The sequence below is a fragment of the Equus przewalskii genome, chromosome 17, assembly GCF_037783145.1.
Source record: "Equus przewalskii isolate Varuska chromosome 17, EquPr2, whole genome shotgun sequence".
Lineage (NCBI taxonomy): Eukaryota > Metazoa > Chordata > Mammalia > Perissodactyla > Equidae > Equus > Equus przewalskii.
The window spans coordinates 73,437,079-73,453,707 of NC_091847.1; positions in this window are offsets into that span (position 1 = coordinate 73,437,079).

A 16,629-nucleotide genomic window follows, 5' to 3' on the forward strand; every position below is an offset into this window, starting at 1 on the left:
GGATGTTGGCCAGTGTGACTCTCACTTGCAGATATCGTAAATCCAGATCTTTTCAAGATGATTTTAGTTGATGTTGATGGAATCTATGCTAACAAGCCCTAGCTAAAACAAAGTACCAGTCCATGATGATTCTTCTAAAAGTAAACCAAATGTGTATGTAATTTGTATGAGTTAATACACAGATAGGTCTAGACTAATATGTATATATAATACACTGATAAGTTAAAGTTAAACTTAAAATTAGTTCTATTTTCTGTCTGCTATGATAAATTCTAAATTTAGCATCTATACTAGTTTCTCAAAGGAGAAAATAAGTAGAGTGAGAATAATACACATAATTATATTTTCTAAATATGTGTAAATTATATAATTATAACATAAAATATCTTCCTATTGGCAATAAATTCTGGAAGAAAGTACTGTGTTCAATGATATATTTGGTTGCCTTTCTGAAATTATCCTCCAAGTGAGTTGTCCAGCTCATTTTTAAAAACAATGCTCATTTTAAATACCCTGAGGGTTAAATACCATGTAAGCTTGACATTAAAAATGATACGTTAACACATAACCCTTCCTTAGTGGGTAGGAAAGAGGCAAGAGTTTGAATGTTCAGAGAGGCCTGCTCAGAATGGCAATTTTCCTGCCATAAGAGCTGGCAGCTGTTTGGTTTCTGAAGGCATCATTGCCACCTGGGACGATTTTCAAAATGGAGGAACAAGAAACTCTTTACATGGAGCACATGAGCACCGTCCTTTGAACTGCGTTGCTGTTATTTCTTCATTCCAAAATGCCCGTTCCTTCAGCATTTAAAAAAATCTGAAATTGGAATCCTTTATGAGAACAAATCTGAAAAGTTAGAACTTGAACTGAAACTTTTATTGTAACAAAGATGTGCTTCTGCAGGAAGCATTCTGATCACATTGTTCCCCTCATTGGTGTTCTAATTTCAATTTGTCAAGATATTAATGAGACTGTGTGTGTTTTCTTTCATTAGCGGTTTGTTTTCCCTACACTAGCCATCTATTTCAGAAACCTGACCATCTGCCCAATATATAAAATAATATTTGACCCACCGTGACTCACTTTCTTTGCTCTTAGAGTCCTTGATTTTTTATAGCACTTACATCTGGCATCTTATGGATACAATTGTAATATTGTTTGTTGGCTCCTCCCTCCCTCCTCTAGAAGCTGAGCTGGGTGAGGACAAGGGCTTCATCTGTGTTGTTTGCTGCTGGGTCTCCAGTGCCCGCCGTGCCTGGCACACAGTAGGTGCTAAATAAATAGACTGAATACATTTGATGAATTACTGAACTTTTAAAGAAAAGTTTACTTCCGTATCTAGAACACTGATCCTGCCAATCATTTTCTTTCACATCAGAGAGGAATGATATATATGTGGAAATAAAAAACGAGCATTTTGCAAAATCAATTCATCACACTATCATCCCTTGAGATTTATCCCGCTGCGTATGGAGTTTCCGTGACACAGGTTGAGGAGAATGAAGGGAGAGAAGTCAATGTAGCCTATAAAAAGACATGACCAACTAACTGGGTGTCTCAGGGAATCAGAACAATGGTGGTAATCAATCACTTACGATAAATTCAAACAACAGGTACTTTTGGCAGGTAACTTTGTGCCAAGAATTTATCCTACATTCTGTTTATTTATGATAAAACAAAAATGACATTACACTTTGTCATGAAAGAATGCTTTAAGTGATGCTTTCAAAAATATATACACTGTTCTTGAAACAACTCCTTCCTGATTTATGATTATAGATGCCACTATGCACATGCTGCGGTAGTTGACATAAAAAGGAGTGTGGTCAGCCACCACTGGGTAAGGATTGATGTACTTAGACTAGAAGTCCTAACACCTTACCCGCTCTCCAGTTTTTCCTAGCGAGAATCAATTTTCTTTTCGTCTTTGGAGATATTAGTACTGACCTGCCGATGGAATAAAGTTCAGATGCCTTAATATCTGTTCTTTGACCGTACTTTAAATACACATGCTATACTAGGAGACTACTTTCCTGTGGGAACTCTTAGGGATTTTCTTTCTGTCCAGAATTATTTTCCAGCATTTAGAGTCACAGACTTTTAGGCTGACAGTATTTTGACTTTATAGAATGTGTGGGTCTTGCACTATTCATGCACCAGCAATTTGATTTCCATTAGAGTGTATTCTCTGTGTGTTCCCATGTGCTCTTTCATGCACACGCTCGGTTGCTCAGTCACATGCATGCACTCACACGTACTTATTACGTTGATAGAGATTTCATTGGGGACCATTATATTTTTGCTTTGTTTTTGACACAGAAAATCATTGCCTAATATGCACAAGACCAAAAGGAGAAAAAAAAAAAAAACAAGGAAGTAGATCTTCTATGTAATTTCAGGATGCTTTTGGATTTATACTAACAGGCTACGATGAGTACAAATGTTTGCAAAATGGTCAGTGTTCTTTACCTTGTAGCTCAGTTTATAGACTCTGACCCCATGGACACTGATTTCAGAGAGCAGTAAAAATACTTAGTGGTTTTCAGCCTGCACCTTCTATAAGACCAGATATTGGCTTGGAAGTTTTGATTTTCAAATTAAATCAATCGAGCTGAGTTAGGTCTCATTCCTTTGTGTGCCCATTACCTTCCAGTTCTTTCCTAAGTCACAGTGCATGTTCTGCCCTCTGGCAATAAGTGGTCCTCCATACCATCGTGGGTGCTTTGAGAATAAGGATCCTGTCTTAATCCAATGCTTTGACTGATACTTGACACATAGATGGCGGAGTTATTTGCTCTTTTATTAGCTGTGTGACTTTGGACAAGTCAGTAACCACCCTGGAAATAGTTTCTCTTCTCTGTAAAATACGGGAATTGAGCTAGAAAGCTGACTTTAAACTGCTCTTCTGAGAAATGGGAGAAGAGAAGAGGGAATGGCATAAGCAGACACGGCTCTGGTTTTCTTATTCTCACTAGGGTAGATCCTCTTTGATTTGTTTTGGATGTTCAATTTTTCAAAATGAAAGAATCTCAAAATTAAGACAAGTTTGGAAATCTCTAGCCTAGATGATCACCAAGGTTCTTTCTAGTATTAACTTATTTTTATGATATTATTTTAGAGCATCTTTTTGATCTGTAGATTACACAAGCAGTAAAGAAAAAGAAAAGCATCCTGGGTGGTGAGATTATGTAAAGTTTTTAATTTCCTTTTTTTCTACATTTTCTACGGTGAGGATACATTGTCATTATTATTCAAAAATTAATACCCTTTAAAAAAAGAATTAAAATGAATATATACAATGTAACAATGTAAACAATTATGGGTTGATCTTTTTCAAAACATGGCATTTTAAAATCATTTTATGTAGGTTAAAATGATGAATTTTGACTTACTTTAGGTAACCAAAGTCAGCCCCAACTTATATTTGTTTCGGGTGCTTTCCATTCTTAGAAATTATTTTAACAGATATGGTTTATATTTGTTGAGTACATACATTAAACACTAATATTTTTAAGACAAATTTATTTTTAAATGATTGTTCTTTAGAAAACTGAATAAAAGAAAAATTACCATTGGTATTAATTAGCAAGTGAGAAATACTACATATAATTTAAAAAAACCTCTATAACTTAAAGCCAAGGGAATTCTTTCTATTCTTTCTGTAGTCCAGTCTTCCAACTTTTCAAAACACAATATAACATACTCAAAGTCAATCTAATATTTTAAAATTGCCTCTAATAAGCCATTTTCTCAAATCATTCTGGCTTTCAAAGTAATCACTATTCAAGCTCCCGATGAGCAGTAGAGCCAAAAACCATTGTTTTAGTTTTTGCTGCTTTTAAAACCAGTTTGTTTTCCTGGAACCAGTCTGCCAAAGTCTTTTTGCAGTTCAGTAGTTAAGTGAGAAACAGATTTGCCATTAAAATGCACAGTCGTGCCATCTGCATAAAGATGTATAGAGCAGTAATGACATATCCATGTTAAATCATTAATAAAAAGAGAAGAGAGGAACGGGCCCATGACTGACACTGTTGCTTAATAACTGGAAGGAGAAGGAGGGGAAGAGACAGCCCTGTGAACAGTAACAGATTGATGTCTGTCGGAGCCGTTTCTTATCTTTTGACAGCGTTTGGGCCAGAGCCCATGCTCCCCACCTTCTGTAGTCAAAGCCCATGCATGGTTCACTAGGCCAAAGCAGTTTGAGAAATTAATAAAAACCACCACTTAATTCAGAATTCCCTTTCAAGATGTATTCATTAGTATTAGGTTGTCATGGAGCGACATATGAGGCTTTGGCAAATTCCTTAAAGGCTTTTCTTATGAGGAACTAGCGCGTTTCCCTCAGCAGCGCCTTTGAGCCTTCTGACTACTTAGAATCACAATTAACCACTGATACTAATAGGTTTTGCTGCATGATTTCTTATTTCATTTTATACTGGGGAGAGAGGGTTTCTGAGGCTGCTAAGGTGAGTCATGAATTCAATAATTGGTACAGAAGATAAATTTCAAATTTAGGAAATCTCCTAGAGAAGGAAAGATGGGACAAATAAATGAATTCTACTCTTGGGGAAAGTTATACTTTTTGATCCTCATTTTTCTGGTGCCAAAGTCAGTGGGCAACATTTATTTCAATATAACATATGAACTTCCAGAAGGAATTGTAGATATGATCCCCCTGACTCTTAGGATCAAACAATTTGAAAAGAACTCTCACTCTATGGGAAAGATATATAATCCAGCCATCGAAAATATATAAAGGAGTTCATAACTAATTTTGGCTGGTTACAATAGACATAAATGTCTAGGAGGCCTGGATTGATGGGAGTAAACAGATTCAAGCGGCATTAGTCTGGGAAGAATTGAAAAAGACATAAACTGGGGGGAAATGCTGATGTCTTATTTTGATAGTCTAAGTCCACCTTCCACTATGGATATTAGTCATAAGTTGCATAGTTAACATTCAGTGAAAACTGAAGGGGAATAAAATGTCATTTTTGCCTATATTTGCAAACATTTCCTCCTCAATATAAACATGCATGTGCTATGGGGATGACCACAGGTTTGTAGGTCAAGGGATGTGAGTTCTAGTCTCCTGTGGACGCGAACTAGGTGAGTGATAGGAAGCGATCAGCCTCCCGCTTCCTCAGATTTTCCTCCTGTAAATTTAGATCCTTTTTAGCCCTTTCATCCTAGAATTCTGTTACGTTAATAGCCATCTTACAGTTGTGAGGATAACGTGTGTGCGTCAGAACAGCTTGAGCATCCCGAGAGGTTGATAAATGCCTGTTAGCGGGCTCCATACAAGTGCAGAGTGCGAGTCTCAGGAAGAGAAAATGACCAGACTCTCCTTCCTCCACTGCTGCCTCTGAGAGCCCAGATGTGTGCCCACAACTGTGCTTGGGAGGAGACACAGGGAGGAGCAAAACAAACCTGTTCCTGTAGGTATGGGGCTTTTAGCTTTAAATAATTGAAGGAAGAAATAAATGCATAATGGCTAATTATGTTAACTGATTTGGAAAAAGGTATAAGGTGCTAGGAGAAATTTACCACAAGCTGGGGTCTCAGGGAGAACCTTGGGGAGAACCCATAGTTGTTTTTTTTGTTTTTTAATTGAAGTATAATTGACATATAACATTATATTAGTTTCAGGTATACAATATAATGGTTCTATTTTTGTATATATTGTGGTGTGATCTCCACAATAAGTCTAGTTAACATCCATCACCACACATAGTTATAAATTTGTTTTTCTCGTATGAGAACTTTTAATATCTACTCCTTTAGCAACTTTCAAATATGCGCTACAGTATTATTAACTATAGCCACCATGTTGCACATTACATCCCCAGGACTTATTTATTTTATACTTGCAAGTTTGTACCTTTTGCCCCCACTTCACCCATTATACCCACCCCTCACCCCTCGCCTCTGGCAACCAACAAATTGTTCTTCGTGTCTAGAAGTTTGGTTTTATTTGTTTGTTTGTTTAGATTCCCCATATAAATGAGTTCATATGGTATTTGTCTTTTTCTCTCTGACTTATTTCACTTAGCATAATGTCCTCAAGGTCCATCCATGTTGTTGCAAATGGCAAGATTTCATTCTTTTTTATGGCCAAATAATATTCCATTGTACATATATACCATGCTTTCTTTATCCATTCATCCATCAATGGACACTTAGATTGTTTCCATATCTTGGCTATTGTAAATAATGCTGCAGTGAACATAGGGCTGCATGTATCTTTTCCAGTTAGTGTTTTTGTTTTCTTTGGATAAATACCCAGAAGTGAGATTGCTGGATCATACAGTAGCTCTATTTTTATTTTTTGAGAAACTTCCATACTGCTTTCCATAGTGGCTGTACCAATGACATTCCTGTCAACAGTGCACAAAGGTTCTATTTCTCCACATCCTCACCAACACTTGTTATTTCTTGTCTTTTTTATAATAGCCATTCTAACAGGTGTGAGGTGATATCTCATTATGGCCTTGATTTGCATTTCCCTGATGATTAGTGATGCTGAGATCTTTTTCATGTACTCAGCCATCTGTATGTCTTCTTTGGAAAAATGTCTTCATATCCTCTGCCCATTTTTTAATCGGATTGTTTAGTTTTTTGCTCTTGATTTGTATGAGCCCTTTAAGCTGAGATATCGTATATGTATGTATAGTATGTATAATATAAGCAGGAGTTAATTGGCTGTTGGGATTTGAGGTGGAGAGAGAGTGCCAAAGTGTGCAAGGCAAAAGGAGCAGTTAAGTGCAAAGGCCCCAGTCACACTGGAGAAACTGAAAGAAGGCTGTTGTCAGTGCCCTGGAGGCAGAGGAAGAGCAGAAGCTGGAGGGTGAGGCAGGGCCACATCATGCAGACGCTTGCAGGCTAGACCACAAATACCATTTTGATTAGTTGCTGAGAAATAGTTCCAAGAAAAATTTCTAAGTACTCATAGAACACCTTTCCACTTCTGTGATGGAAAGAACTGATGGGCAGGATCGTAGACGCTGTATTGGATTCATTTTGCTCTGAGCAGCCTCTCTAATGAAGAGCTGCTCGCTTACCAGCATAGAGAACGCTCGGAGAGTTTTCTGATTACTGTGAGTGCAGTAAGTAAAATAGTAAAACAGGAGAGTCTGAGGCTCCTAATGCTTACCTGAAGTTGCCATTTTCAGAAAAAAAGTAGCCAAATCAACAAAATTTGCTGATCAGAATAATTCTAAACTATAGAATTGTGCCTTTCTCTTATTACTCTGTTTGGCTAAGGGGCAGACCCAAAACACACTCCCTGAACTATCTGTAGGTTGCAGTTTCTGAAAAACACTAGATCCTTGCTACTCAAAGTGTGGTCTGCAGACCAGGGCGTCACAGGAGGCCTATGAGAAACACAGAGTCTCAGATTCGATCCCGAATCTGCATTTTATCAAGCTCTTCAAGGGGACTTTTGTTCACCTTAAAGTTTAAGCAGCGCTGCTTTAGGTACTAGGAAAAATGAATTCAAAATAATTTGTAAATTAGAGTACCGAGAGTAAATTTAAAATTAGCTTCCTTGTAGTTAATTATCGTTTTAATGTAAAATGTCCTTAACACTTTCATAAATTCAAATTTAATTATTGTTATGGAAAATGTTTCACTAGGAAACAATTACTCTAGGCACAGCGCCAACAGTTTCAAGGTTTAAAATTTGCTCAAAACACAGCAAAATATTTTGAGTGTCTACATATTTCCTTGTAGGGCAGAAATAACCATGCTAAATATCAATTATCGATTACTGAAATTTCCCGTCAGCAAACAACGCTCACAACGGTTAAAGGCTACACAACAATTCAGTGGTATGTTCTTCGCACTAAAATCATTGTTAAATAATTGTTTAGTCCTTAAGACCCTTCCAGTCAAAATCTCTAGAACTATTTATGGGATTCATGTTTGAAATTTCCAAGAGTATTTGGACTTATTTGGAGCTCAAGTTTATATAATAAAAACACATTCTTAACAATTTATTTAACTAAATTTGGAGCTCCAAGCTCTCAATGGATGTATGAATCATGGGAGCCTTGCCAGATGTTTTGGAGTGTGGAATTCAAAACGCATTAGCTGCATGGCGTGTCACGAAGTTTGATGCAAAACATTTCTTCTCTCTTTCCAAAAAGCCTTGTTTAGCTTCTATTGTAAGGCATGAACTATGATGACAGTTCATAGCTCTGGGGAAAGATCTAAAATCCACAAGCAGTATCTACCCAGACAGTGGAAATATGAGGCAATTATCACACAATCAATGCCATAGAAAAGCCTGCCCATCCAGCCATATCCAAATAACCACGTCCGAAAGGCATATTTACCTGTTAGGTTACTTTACTTTTTTTATGCCTAACATTCTGCAGAAGATCTCTTATCCCTTCTTTATTCTTTACAGAGAAAATACAATTAATTAGAAAAAATCTTCTGAAAAGCCCCCTAATTGAACCAGTACTCAAAAGCCCCCTAATTGAACCAGTACAGGGGTCAGAATCTCTCTCTCTGGGACACTGTTGACAATTTATATCTTCTTTTTCTTATCCTTTTCCTCTGAATCTTTCCCCTCATCTTTTAAATTTGTCCCAGTATTTAATAGCATGCAATTTGATACAGGCAGTGGGCTTTCAACGAATGTGTAAGATGAAGGCTTTACTCTCAAACATGTAAAAACAAATACCACCCAATTATCTTCTCTTGACCCTGTTCTCCCCTGAAAATGCCATTGGGCTTTATCTTTCCTTCTTCTCTTAGAATTACACCCCTGAACCAGTCCTCCTAATTCAGCTGCAACGCTTGGTGGCAATATCACCAATTACCGCCTTCCTGTGAAGCTTGAGTCAGTTTTTCATTCCTCATTCTCCTCAACCTCCTTCTTGAAATTCTCTGCCTCTTCCTTCCTTGGATTCCCAGGTCCCCTCTTCCCAGTGCCTTCTCCCAAGTCCTTTTAGTTTCCATGGTAGCCACATCTCCAGAACCGGCTCCTCCCCTCTATTTTCTGTCCTGCTGGCTAACGCATCTCTCATTCTTTTGCACCTTCTATTGCTTTTCTTGGCACTAGCTTCTGCCCCTTTAGACCATTTTCACAAACTACTAGAAGTATTGTTCTTTTAAAAAAATGAGGTTTCTCCTCTACCTAAAAGTCTCCTGATGTGCCATTACTTATGAACAAAGGTGCCTACTTTATTTAAAACATAAATTGTCACAAGTGGTGATTTATATATATTAAAATGTTTTTGTCAGTATGTCAGGCCTAAGTAGCAATGTTGGGAAAATAATAATCCATAATGATAATACCTGGCATTTATTGAGAGTTTCTATGTTTTAGGCATTGTGCTAATTGCTTTAAATGCTTATTTTGTTTAACTCTCACAATAGTCCTATTAGGTGTTCTCTTCATTATCCTCATTTAACGACAAAAAAATTTGAGAGTCATAACTTGCTGAAGGTCACACAGAGAGTAAGTGGTGGATCTGAGATATGAGCCAGGACAGGACTGACTTTAGATTCCCCGCTCTCAGCCCGATTCCACACAGCCCTGTGATATGCTGTGTTCAGAAAGTCACCAGCTTCTAGGACTGCCAGCAGTACTACCCTTAGACGACAGGAAGAAGAGCCGTCACCTGTGGCCCATACCAGGCTCTGTTCTAACACTTCCCCACAGGGTAAGAAGTCTCCTTTGCAAAGGGGACATGCTACCCAAAGCACATGTCCTCTCCTCTAAGGATGCTTGGAGTACCTGAAGCTCGAATTGCCTTCCCAAAAGGCTCTGCGCCCACTTCCAGGGCACACGCCTCTCTCCTGGGTCTGTTCTCCTGAGCAAAGTCCATGGTGTCAGAGTCCACGCTTCTTGTTGTGCCCAGGTATTGGCAATGTGCAAGCTGGGGTGTCCATAGACGTGTCCTTGAGGCCTCATGGAGTGGGAGAGAGCCAGGGCTGTCAAGAGAAAGGGAGCAGATCGCAAACCAGGGGTTGGGGCTGGGCTCTCTGCTCTACCACAGCCTAGCACAGAAATCCAAAAGACTAAAGATCCTAAAACCTGGCCTTTCAGGGAATAGAAAGGTAAATTTTTCCAAGTAGGACAGAGAATATTTTATTTTACAGTTGTTTAAACTTGACTGAGAATTTGTAAATATTTAGGCACACGGTATACGGGCCTCAACTGTTTGCTTGTCCCAGGCCCTGTGATTGTTAGAAGTGGGTCTGGATGTCAAGCTCTTTTTTTGACATTTAAAGCTACAGGCGACTGACCATCACAAAGCTTTTTTTCACGCCTAACACAATATTGTGTAGTTTGGGACAGTGTTTTTTTAAGTTTAGTATGCATAAGAATCACCTTGAGTGATGATTTTCAAAGTTTAATGCGCACAGGAATCACGTGGGCACCGTGTTAAAATGCCCGTCCTGATTCAGCAGGCTGCAGGTGGGGCCTGAGAGTCTGAATTTCTAACAAGCTCCCAGGTGATGCTGATCCTGTCATTCTTTGGACCACATTTTGAGCATGAAGGACCTATAGTACTTGTTTAAAATGCAAATTCTTGGGCATCACCTTCAGAGATTCTGATTAAGAGATCTAAAAGGGACCCAGATGGTGAGCAAAACAGGAATTCTTAAGAAGCAACCCAGGTGGTGCTGGTAAGGTGGTCTGTAGCACATATTTCAAGAACAAATGCTTTAGAACATGCTTCTCAAACTTGACTATGCATATGGCTTACTGGGGATCTTGTTAACATGCAGATTCTGAGTTCATGAGAGGCTGCATTTCTGATGGGCTTCCAGGGGATGCTCATGCTACAGACCTGTCGACCACCCTCAGAGCAGCGAGACTTTAGGGGACCATCTCAGGGTCTTCATTGTTTGGGCATTTTGAATACAATTTATTTAACTGTGAAGTAAAGAGTGAGAAGGTGATTTGGGGTATAACATCTATGGACAACATCCTCAATCCTTTGCTTCACAAATTTTATACAAACAATCTTCAGTGTCTTTGTGTGACACCAGATTTGCTGGTGGTCCCTTTCCTGAGCTTCTGTTGAGGTTTGGCCCTTCTTATATCCCTAATGTCAATAACAACTGGCTGATGCTGTTTGTAGATGTTTCTAAGAAGTACCTGTTATCCAATAGCTTGAATAGACACCAGACATTTCAGGCACTGGGACCAAAAAGGACATTTGACTTAATAACTGAGGAAGTGGAGTTCCCGTCTAGGAGCCCATGGAGGGATACTGAAGACCACGAGTGCATGTTGTGAAAGGTTATTAATCTCATAAACCGGGGACGTACAGAGGGCTAACCCAGATGCTGGAGTTTCTTTGGATAATCCATTTTACAGCCTGAATGTTAATTGTAGTATTTGTGATCAAATTAGTGACAGGCAGTGGGCACAGAGCAGCTCATAAAGGTGAATTAAGGTAATTCAGGGTTGTTAACAATGAAGAGAAGAGCTTGACTTTCTGCAATGCCCAAAGATGCTGTTTTGCTGAAGCCTAAAGCACCCAGGGACAGTCTGCATTCGACATGCTTCTATGAAACAATGGAGACAAAGTCCTCAACCAGCTTCTTTAAGGTTTGTTAGACTAGGTTTATTATTTGGATCACCTATTACAAAATTGTGTAAAACCTTAAATGGTATTGTAAATTTTAATATCTCTTTATATCTTCCTGCTTTTAAATACTGGAACACACAAAAGATTCATTAAACATTAAAACACAAAACAAACACAAGGGCAAGGGAATTGCCTGAAAAGTACTCTATAATTAAGCAAATTCTTTAAGCTGGTGGAATACATTTTTTTTCTGCAATAATCCATAAAGCAGTTAGATACACCTCTCCATGAGTGAGAATATTAGTTTATTGAAGTGATAGAATGATGAAGGAATAAAATGTACTTGATTCCTAAGAATATTCCCTCAAAAATTTTAAAATTTCTTTACCATTCAATGGCAATAGACAGGATTCTCTTTAATTTATATCACAGATATTCCGCATACTTCAGTATGTGGAAACAAGAAACTGAGAGCCCTTCAAGGTTATCTACTCCAAGCTTGTCAGCATGTGGTCCCCAGACCAGCAGCATCAGCAAAATTTGGGACGTTGTTAGAAATGCAAATTCTCAGGCTATATTCCTAACCAAATGGGTTCAGCCCAGAAATCTGTGTTTTAGTAAGCCTTCTGATGATTCTGGCACGTGCTCAAATTTGAGAACCACTAATTTATACCAATCTCTTCCAATTCAAATTAATTCAACAGATACTTCTTGTACACCTCAAGAGGAGGAAGCAGAACCTTTGGCCCAGAAGAGATTTTAGTGGAGAAATTTGATCACGAGCATAGAACTTTAAGATGATGCTAGAATGGCTTCAGACCCCTACAAAAACTAAAATCTTAAGTGATTCGTAAACAGAGGTGTCTTTTTACTTTTTCACTAAATACAGACAAGAAGAAACAAAATCAGCCCTAACAATAGAGTAAGAAGCAGAGTCTTTTTGCCTCCATGATGAGGGTACTCTGACTCTAGAAGGAGGGCTGGAATAGGATCAATTATCTAGAAAGCTGGTAAGAAAAATGAACAACTTAAGAGGGAAAAGGTAAAATGAGCACAGAATGTCATAAAACCATTTGAGAGCAGCCCCCGAGACAAGGGGGTGCGGAGTGGGCATGTGTGGCCAGGAGGGGAAGGGAAGTCTGCGCCTTGAGGGATTTCTCATCATCATCATTTTACCCTGGGCCTTGAGATACACAGTGTTCTCTTCTTAAATGACAGAAAAATTCATGAATGAAGGTGAGAGAGTTGTTTCACAGAATTAATGATCTCAATTGAACTGTCTGGCATTTATTATTTACAGAATTTCTCATATTAATTTTTGGCACAAGAGTACGTTAGTAGATTGCATACCATGGGCAGGAAAGGAGGTTTTTGAATTTAATTTATTTCATGAAAGCTAAAAATTTCACACTGATTTATAAATGTACAACGGGATAAGATTCAATGAGCCTTGATGAGACAGAGCTGAAATAATTCAGAATCAGGAGCCTGAAATATTATAGGCGGTTTGTTCATCTCTGAAATCTCATCCTGTTATTTAAATTCCTCTAAGTTCATTAATCCCATCTAATAGCAGCTGATGCAAATCCACTTGGACTTTGGGGAGGAAAAAAATAATGGGCCATAATACCCTTGTGCCACAGAAAATAATACAATTATTTTTACTTTGCAAGAGGTCACAATTGAAGAGTTTGAGATTTTGAGCTGCCATAACTACAAATTTAGCAAAAAGTAGGCATTTAATGATAGAGTTCACTTTGGTGGTTTAGGTTTTATTTTGAATGTTTTGTCTTAAAAACACTAATGCTGAAATGTTGTCTCAAATCTTTATTTTCAAATCACTTATTATATTACCATAAATTATAGGGTGCAGTAAAGGCCAGATTTAAAAGAAAGCACACTTTACTGTCTCATTTTTCTATAAATAACGTGACACTTTATGAAATAAGAATTATCATAAAAGTTTCTCCTTTTTTTCTCCTATAACTCCAGTTGCAAGCCCTGAGCTCTGGCCTTCCTCCAAGTAGCTCAGTGGACTATTCCAAATATAGGAGCATAATGGGTAGAGGTTAACTGTAGGAAGTCTGAGAAAAACGGTAATCTATAATTTCACCACAATTACAATGTTTCCCTTAAATAATAGTTAAGTCCAAGGGGTGAGTGCTAACAAATACCTTTTAAAGATGCTCTTATTACTTTCATTGTTGTGATGCATTTGCACTCTCCACATACGCCATTAGAAGCAGTAAAAGGCCCAGGCTTTGACCCACGGAGGTTTAGAGGCTGTGGTTAACAACCAAGCAGACGCTCTCAGCCCATGGGCCCGTCCTTGAGGGTGGAGCACATTGTTATCTAGAAGGCAAGGCCATGCCACATTTACAGGAAGCAAAGCCAGCAAAGCTAAGAGACTCTTTGTCAGGATTAAGCAGGCCTCCAGCTAAGCCTCTCGGGGGAGAAAATAATGTTTGGCTCAGTTGGGATGACTCAGAGAAAACCCTTCTTTTTTCCAACAAAGAGATAAGATAGCTAAAGATCCTCCAAGTTAGTGGGTTTAGGTGTAAATCCTATTTTGTCTGTTTTATACCCTGCCTTTGAGAAAGGAAAATTTATAAGTGAAACAATCTCTTGGGTAAAGAACCCAATGGGTCCCACAGTGTGGGAATATGCTAAGTGGAATAGGTTCCAGGCCCCAAGAATCAAGGCAGAACATGTGAGCTGCACGTTTAAAATGAACGGTGAGCAGTGAGTGAGCCGAGCATCCCTAATTAGACCTGTAATTTCTGTTAGCAGACTTCAGGATCTCTGTTTATCTAATATCTTGGGGACAAAGAAAGGTCTGTTTGGAGGGAAAATTCTCCCTGGGATCAGTGGACAGAGGGAACAGTGAAACACAGACGACTGTCCTGGATGGATTTATTGGTCTATTTCGGGAGCGTCCTTCTGTCCCCACTGTCACACACTGTACTATTATGGATTGTGATTAGGGACGGGATCAGGAGTTTTGCCAGGTTTAAAACCCACACAAAATTGTAGGGTTAGAGTCTGAAACAAAATTCCAGCTTCTTGGTGTGGAGTTTTTCTACTTATGGCAAAATGTGGCTTCCGGGAGGGTGAGTTAAGATGCCTCAAAGGGAAAAAATTCTTCCAAAGGAACATTTTGATAATTCAAGTGTAAATAAATATAAATCCAAAACACATTTTTAATTAAAGGGAAATTGCTTAGAAAAACACATTTATATCCACTCCCCTTCCGCACACACTCACTCGCAAGCCCCTCAAATAAAGTTCAAAAGGGGTAGCTTGGGAAAAGGAGAGTTTATAAATCCACACTGGATTGCCTCTTTCAGATAGAGTCCCAGAAGCAGGCGCTTGGAGTACACATAAGACTTACTAAAGGAATGCTAAAAAGTGTTGTTCTGTATCACAATAAATCGTATTAAATAAAATAAAAGTAACTGGTTATGAAACTTTGTCGTCATTTCCCCACATTAAACATACCTAAATTTTGTACTTTTATCTTAAGAACCTGATCTTTCCACAATCAGGTTTCCCACTTCCCACGAAGTCCGTGCACTTTGAAGGCCACAATTCTGCATTTTTACCTGTTTCTGTTACTATTCCATCACACTGAGGAGCTAGAATTACTGGATGTGAAATGTGAAGATTTAGTTTTAGTTTTGTTCTTTTTTTCAAGCTCTTTTCCTCTTCTTGTGGCTTTTGAGGTAGCTTATAATTATGTTTCATAAAATGCTTTCAGGCCTAATTTCTCCATATATAGATATATAAAAATATATATAATAAGCAACCATTCAGAGGGAAAGACGACAGGAACAATGGGAAAGGGAAAATATGAAAAGGAGTATTCAGTTGCCCTCAAACATTTGGACTATCTATCTATGGTCGAGTATTTTTTCTTTAAACCCGGCTTCAAAAGGAAACCTAAAGACACTGATACATAACCTCTTGGAGAGCTCTCAGCGGCTGCCTACAAGGACAGGCAGAATTTAGTATTTGTTTCACTATCTATACAAGAAAGTCCAAAGGAAGTTTCGCTGGTGGAAATGAAGCAATTAAAAGAGCACATAGAAGTTAGCCTTGAATTTTTATTCTCAACTGTGTTTTCTACTATGTCCTTCTACCCCCATACAGACACCTGTCTCCCCCTTTAGACTGAAGTCAAGTGAAGGGGTGTATCTTACTCATGTTGATATCCTCACTGTCTACCACTGGACATAGAACTTACAGGAGGTACCTAATAAATGTATTTGAAAAAAAGTTTTGTATATTTTATGTGTGTCTGTGCATGCATATTCCTCCTCTGGGCCCCAGAGTGACAAAAGAAAGCCATTGTCTTTGAAATCCTTCATAACATCTAGGACTGTTGTGAACAAAAATACCACCAAGTTATGTCTAAACTCCACTAGTTAATCACGTGTGTATTTACACAGAACCTAATCAAAAATTGACCCAAATATTTTAGAATCTAAATCTAAGAGGCTTATAATCACATTTACCATACAATTCATGATTATTTTCTTCCCATTAATAAGAATATCATCTGTTTAAGACAAGATAGGCTTGAGATCTGATTTTGGTTTTAATTACTAATGACACTTGCCTGTAATAATGAATTTGTAAAACGCGTTTGGAAACTATTTTAAATGGAATAAATACCTTTTTTTTTTTCAGTTCAAAACCACGTGTAGTCCAAAGGCAAAATCAGTAACTATGTCTGATTCATTTACCTGGACTTTGAATATATTATTTTCATTTATATGTGAATCCCAAGAAACTCAGTAAAAGAACACTTTGGGGGTCTCAAAACTGTATCAGCTTTCATTGAAAGAAACAATTAAGAAATCAAAGGATTATATAAGAAATCACAGCTAAACCTTTCTTCTGAATTCCAAATTTCAATCTGTACTTTATTTGTGGTGGAGGGAGCCTTTTCTATTATTTTAAATAAATATTTGGTATTTGACATTAAGTTGCAAAGAAGGTCTTAAACTTCTACTTTTAGGGGAAAAAAAGAAAGCTATTTAGTTTTCTTTGCCATTCAATGCTTACTGTCACA